We start from the raw sequence: 5,599 nt of genomic DNA on the forward strand, positions 1-5,599 counted from the left end.
CAGTCTGGGTGACAGAGTGAGACTCCAACTCAAAATAAATAAATAAAAATAAATAAATAAATAAATAAATAATAAAAAAATCTGTTGATCTATCTTTTTTGGTCCTTATTTTGTCACTTTTCTTCTGTCTGTTATAAAAGTAGCAAACTTTTTTATGTAGGAGAATTTTTTTTTTTGGAAGGAGGTTAGGGTCTCACTTTGTTACTCAGAATAGAGTGCAGTGGCATGATCTTGGTTCTCTGCAGTCTCAACTTCCTGGTCTCAGGTGATCCTTTTGACTCAGCTTCATTAGTAGCTGTGACTACAGGTGTGTGCCACCTCACCCAGCTAAGTTTTCAATTTTTTTGTAGAGATAAGGTCTCACTGCCTAGGTTGGTCTCCAACTCCTGGGCTCAAGCAGTTTCAACCTCCCCAAGTGTTGAGATTAAGAGAACGTTGCTGTAAGAGAATGTTGAACATGAGCCAAATGTAGAATTTTCTCTCAAACAGCTCTTTTTCCTTGAAATTGTTCAGGATCTAAAAGTCATTGGGTGAATAGTAATAAAAATGTTGACATGAAAAGTGAAACTTGTTTTTTGGAAGAAAATGCTTCATCTTGCTAAAGAAATTTTATACAATAAGAATAATTACATGATTATGAAAACAAAAACAATAATTTATTGTGTGTTTATCCCACTTAACCTGTGCTTACTCTGTTTTGTTGATCCTCACAATTACTCTGTGTCCTTTTATCATCTCCATTTTCAGATGGTAGCTTAGGTATAGATGATACATATGTTTCCATTGTTTAAAACAATAGAAATACATATATGAAGACAATAAAAGTCACAACAGTATTTTTATTGTACCTACTCACAGTATTTTTGGGTATATGCTTTCAGACTTTTTACTGTGAATATATCTTTAGTGTTTACTTATTGATTTCCCCCAAGATTTTAAACTCACTATTTAGTTTGCGCTGCCATGACATGAAGTGAGGTTATGCTGGCTTTGCCCTTGTGCTGCTTAGAGGGACCCCTTCCTTCTGACTGCTGGTGCTTTTCTTGGTAAGAGTGAAATACACACACACACACACACACATACACGCTCAAGTCTTCAACAACAGCATACTGTTGGTGTACTCATGTAATCCTGCCAAGCGCTTTGGTTAAGTACTGTTTACTCTCTCCTTTTCTTTCATTAAAAATGTTTATTATTGAATTATTTGGAAAATGTAGAGAAAAAAGATGGCAAGACAGTTGCCGTGATCTCACCATCTTAAGACATATGCCATTAGTCTGTGGTTGCTCTTTTTCCTAACTCTCAGAGGCAGGCTTTTGGTTTTTATGGAACTGTGACTGTTTTAAAAACTCTAGTGAAACATACAGACATGAAAGTGCATATAGCCGGGCTTGGCGGCTCAGCCTGTAATCCCAGCACTTTGGGAGGCCAAGGCTAGTGAATTGCCTGAGCAATTAGCCGGGTGTGGTAGCGCGTGCCTGTAGTTCCGGCTACTTGGAAGGCTGAGGCGGAAGGATCACCAGAGCCCAGCAAGGCAAGGCTGGGGTGGCCAGGAGCGTGCCACTGCACTCCAGTCTGGGTAACAGAGTGAAACTCCAACTCAAAAAAAAAAAAAAAGAAAGTGCATATAACACTCACTTGCTGCTGGATGGATTGTAATAAACTAACACACCCAGATAATCAGTGCCCAGAACAAAAAAGAAAACAAGACCCAGAAACCCCCTTCTGCCCTCATCCAGTTATCACTGGTCTTACTTGGCACAGCAGAGATTGGTTTTGCCTGTCTTTGTACCTTATGTAAATGGGACCATATGGTAGATACTCTTCAGTGTCTGACTTCTTTCTCTCAACAATATGTTCTTAAGATTTATGCTTAATGTTGCAAGAATTGTAGACTATTCATTCTCTTGGCTATAAAGTATTCTATTATGCTACAATATTTCTAAAAGTATGAAGTCTGTATTTTCCATGTAACATCCTAACCAAGTATTTCCCCCTGATTTCACACACTTCTTATTAACACCATTTTATCTGTTATCTATCTATCTATCTATCTATCTATCTATCTATCTATCTATCTATCTATCTACCTATCTATCTATCTATCATTAGAGATAGAGTCCCATTCTGTTGCCCAGGCTGAAGTGCAGGGTTGTAGTCATAGCTCACTGTAAACTTGTACTACTGGGCTCAAGTGATTCTCCTGATTCAGCCTCTCGAGTAGCTAGGACTAAGACAGGTGCATGTCACCACACCCAGGTAATCTTATGAAATTTTTTGTAGAGATAGGGTCTCACTGTTTTGCCCAGGCTGATCTTCAACTCCTGGCCTACAGCAATCTTCTCTCTTTGGCTTTCCAAAGTGCTAGGATTATAGGTGTGAGCCACTATACCCAGACTTAAACACCATTTTAAACATAACATTTAATGGAATGGGTCTGTATTCTCCTTTTGTTGAATATTTACCATGTTTTTAGTGTTGTGGGTTTTTTTTGGGGGGGGTTGTTTATTTTTCTAGTATAAGTAGCACTGTAGTGAACAGTATCTATTTGCATACACAGAATTTTTGTTGTTGTTGTTGTTATTATTTGTTTACCTCAGATGGTTTTGTTAGGTTGAATTTCCTGAAGTGGAATGACTAGTTCAAAGGGTCAAGGTCTTTTGATATGGGCTGTCAAATTCCTTTCTAAGAAGATTGTATATGTTTTTTTCTCCCACCAGCAGTGAATGAGAATACCTTCTTTGTCACATACTTACCAGTGTCATAGCAAGTGTCAGCAAGAGATCCACAGAGACTTTGCTTAAAATGTTTCCCCTGGCCCATATTATTAGTATTGACTGCTCTCACCCCAAGTGAAGCATTTATTAGTTCACTGGGTGTTATAGGAAGATAACTTTGGACTTGAAGTTCCTACCTTAAAGTTCCAGCTCTTTCACTTCTCTATTATGTGGCTTTAGGCAAGATATTTAACCTTTCTGAATGTCAGTTTTCTTATCTAGAAAATGGGGCTTTTTTTACTCCTGTACTTTTTCCCCCCTGCTTTATCCAGCTTTGCAACCTATAAAATTCTGCTTCTGGAAGAGGGTGCTGATGATTTAATTTCCTTTTTGTTGTGTTCCAGCTCACATGGTAGACTCCTAGCTATAGTACTTTTTAATGCTGCCTCCTTTTTTTTTTGAGTCAGAGTCTCACTCTGACACCCAACCTAGAGTGCAGTGGCACATTCGTGGCCACCACAGCATTGACCTACTGGGCTCAGGCGATCCTTTCAGGTAAATGGAATTACAGAACTGCAGGCATGCACCACCACCCTCTGCTAATTTTTTGATTTATTGTAAAGACAAGGTCTTGCTAAGTTGTTCAGACTGGTCTTAAACCCCTGGGCTCAAGCAATCCTCTCACCTCCTCCTCCCAAAGTGCTGGGACTACAGGTGTGAACCACCATGCCCGGCTTCAATGCTGCTTTTCAAGTTGAAGAATTTTGCTACTTACTCAGAACCAGGCCTGTACTCTGGGACATGCCTCCTGCTAGAACTACTACTTCTCTCTTTGTTCATTCATTATTCACTTTTCTAATAAACTTATTGAATGACTAATATGACTCAGGCACTCTGCTTAGTATGGGGGATGCAGAGATAAAATAAACTTGCTCTGTGCTTGTAAGAAAGTTAGCATCCAGAGTCAAAGCCTGGCAGATGAGGAGGCCAGTGGTGAGGTAAGAGCTCCAGGAAATGGGAACCTAGAGAAGGGGCATCTGTCTCCTCCAAGGAATGGAGGAGTCAGTGAAGGCTTTTGGAAGGAAGTTGTTTTGTGGCTAAATTTTGAAGGATGAATAGAAGTTAACCAACTGAAGAATTGTGGATGCATGAGTGCGATGGTGTTTTGGATGTGTACATACACATGCACACACATACTCTTATTTCAGGTAAAGCAGTATTTGTTCCATGTGGGTGATTTTTCCTTCCCGGGGGACATTTGCCAGTGTCTGGAGACATTTATATCTGTTACAGTGTGATGGAAAAGGGCTATTGGCATCTAGCATATAGATGCTGCTAAGCATCCTGCGATGTGCAGGACACGCACTCCCAAACAAAGGATGACCTGACCCAAATGTCAATAGTTCTGAAGCTGAGAAACCGTGGGCTAGGACACAGGGAGGTAGTGGGGAGGATAATGGCAGAGAGGAGTTCTTTGCTCCCTTTCCAGAAATGGAGGTTGTGTGTGTGTGTGTGTGTGTGTGTGTATGAGTGTGAATGGGGAAGAATGCGATGTTGCCATGTTTCTGCTGCTTGGAGGCTGTTCTGAGTAGGTTCTGGAAGCCTGCTCTCTGCCTGCTGACTCCCTGTCCAGAGAGTTAGCGACTCAGCAGGTGTGCCTCACCACCGGCTCCCTTCACAGTGTCCTCATCTTGATTTATTAGAGCATTTTATTCCCCCTTCAGTGTTTATGACATCCAGGGACTTGGTTGAACCACGAGGAAATGAGAGTGGACAGTGAGACTATTATCATTCATTTTCACTCCCCATAAACATCTTCTGTTTCTTTTTTCGAAGACATTGCTAATCCCCTCATGCATTGGCTTTGCATGTTCTTTTTTCAGCCTCAGTAGAAAAAGCAAAGTGGTAGTGACTTTTTCCTTATGGCTGCTGAAAAGGTTACACAGTATTTGGACCGCTGCCTGCTTCTACCCTGGAGCACAAAGGATGCAGGAGTAGAAACTGGTTCTAACAATATCCTTTTAGAAAACACCGAGGGGATGTGAGTCACTTTTCCTTTGAGTTAAAATCACTGCGTCCCTCAAGTTCAGAGTCAGAGGATGACATGCACTTGACCTCTATTTCCTGGGAATTGAGGGGCAATAATTGAGTGGCTGTAGTGACACAGAACTGGCCTGCAGAAACCTCTAGGAGCTCAGAGTCAGGGAGGACTTCTTTTTTTTTTTGATATTTGTGTTTAAATTTTTAGAGAAGTTTTGGTTTTGACGGGATTGGAGACAGGAATGAGGTCAGAGTACATAAAGTAGAGTGAAATTTCCAACTTTTTGTTATAGTTGGAGGAGTTACATAGCTTAGAGTTCCTTGGTTGCAAGCAACAGAAAATAACTAGATGACTTAAGGAGATGGAAAACATTATATTGTATCTTATATGAGTTTGCTTGCATGTAACAGAAACTCAACCTCACTGTGGCTTATATTCGAGAGGGAGGCAGCCCTGGTTTGGTGACCCAGCGTTCCTGGCCATCCTAGGATCTGTTATTCCAGGCATGTAACTTTCATTCTCCTGCCTGGAGACTTGTGGTCACCACCACTGGGAATACAGGGACCCGTCTCTTCATGATGCTGCCTTTGGGAATACTCAACCCTAATCCCCTTCCTTCCTTTCTTGTATGATTCAACTCCAAATTTAGATTTTTTTTTTTTTTTTTTTTTTTGAATTGGAGTCTCACTCTGTCGCCCAGACTGGAGTGCAGTGGCCACTCCTGGCCACCGCAGCCTCGCCTGCTGGGCTCCGGCGATCCTCCCGCCTCAGCCTTCCAAGAAGCCGGAACTACAGGCGTGCACTACCACGCCCGGCTGATTTTTTGATTTATTGTAGAGAT

At 41.2% G+C, this 5,599-nt stretch overlaps 1 protein-coding gene across 1 annotated transcript in view; it reads left to right on the forward strand.

The window, feature by feature from the left end:
* WWOX (WW domain containing oxidoreductase) overlaps window positions 1-5,599 on the forward strand; it is a 286,915-nt gene that overhangs the window by 218,856 nt on the left and 62,460 nt on the right. The window lies entirely within an intron of this gene.

This window comes from Carlito syrichta, unplaced genomic scaffold, assembly GCF_000164805.1.
Source record: "Carlito syrichta isolate Samal-C Ts95f unplaced genomic scaffold, Tarsius_syrichta-2.0.1 Scaffold305386, whole genome shotgun sequence".
In the NCBI taxonomy this organism is placed as follows: Eukaryota; Metazoa; Chordata; class Mammalia; order Primates; family Tarsiidae; genus Carlito; species Carlito syrichta.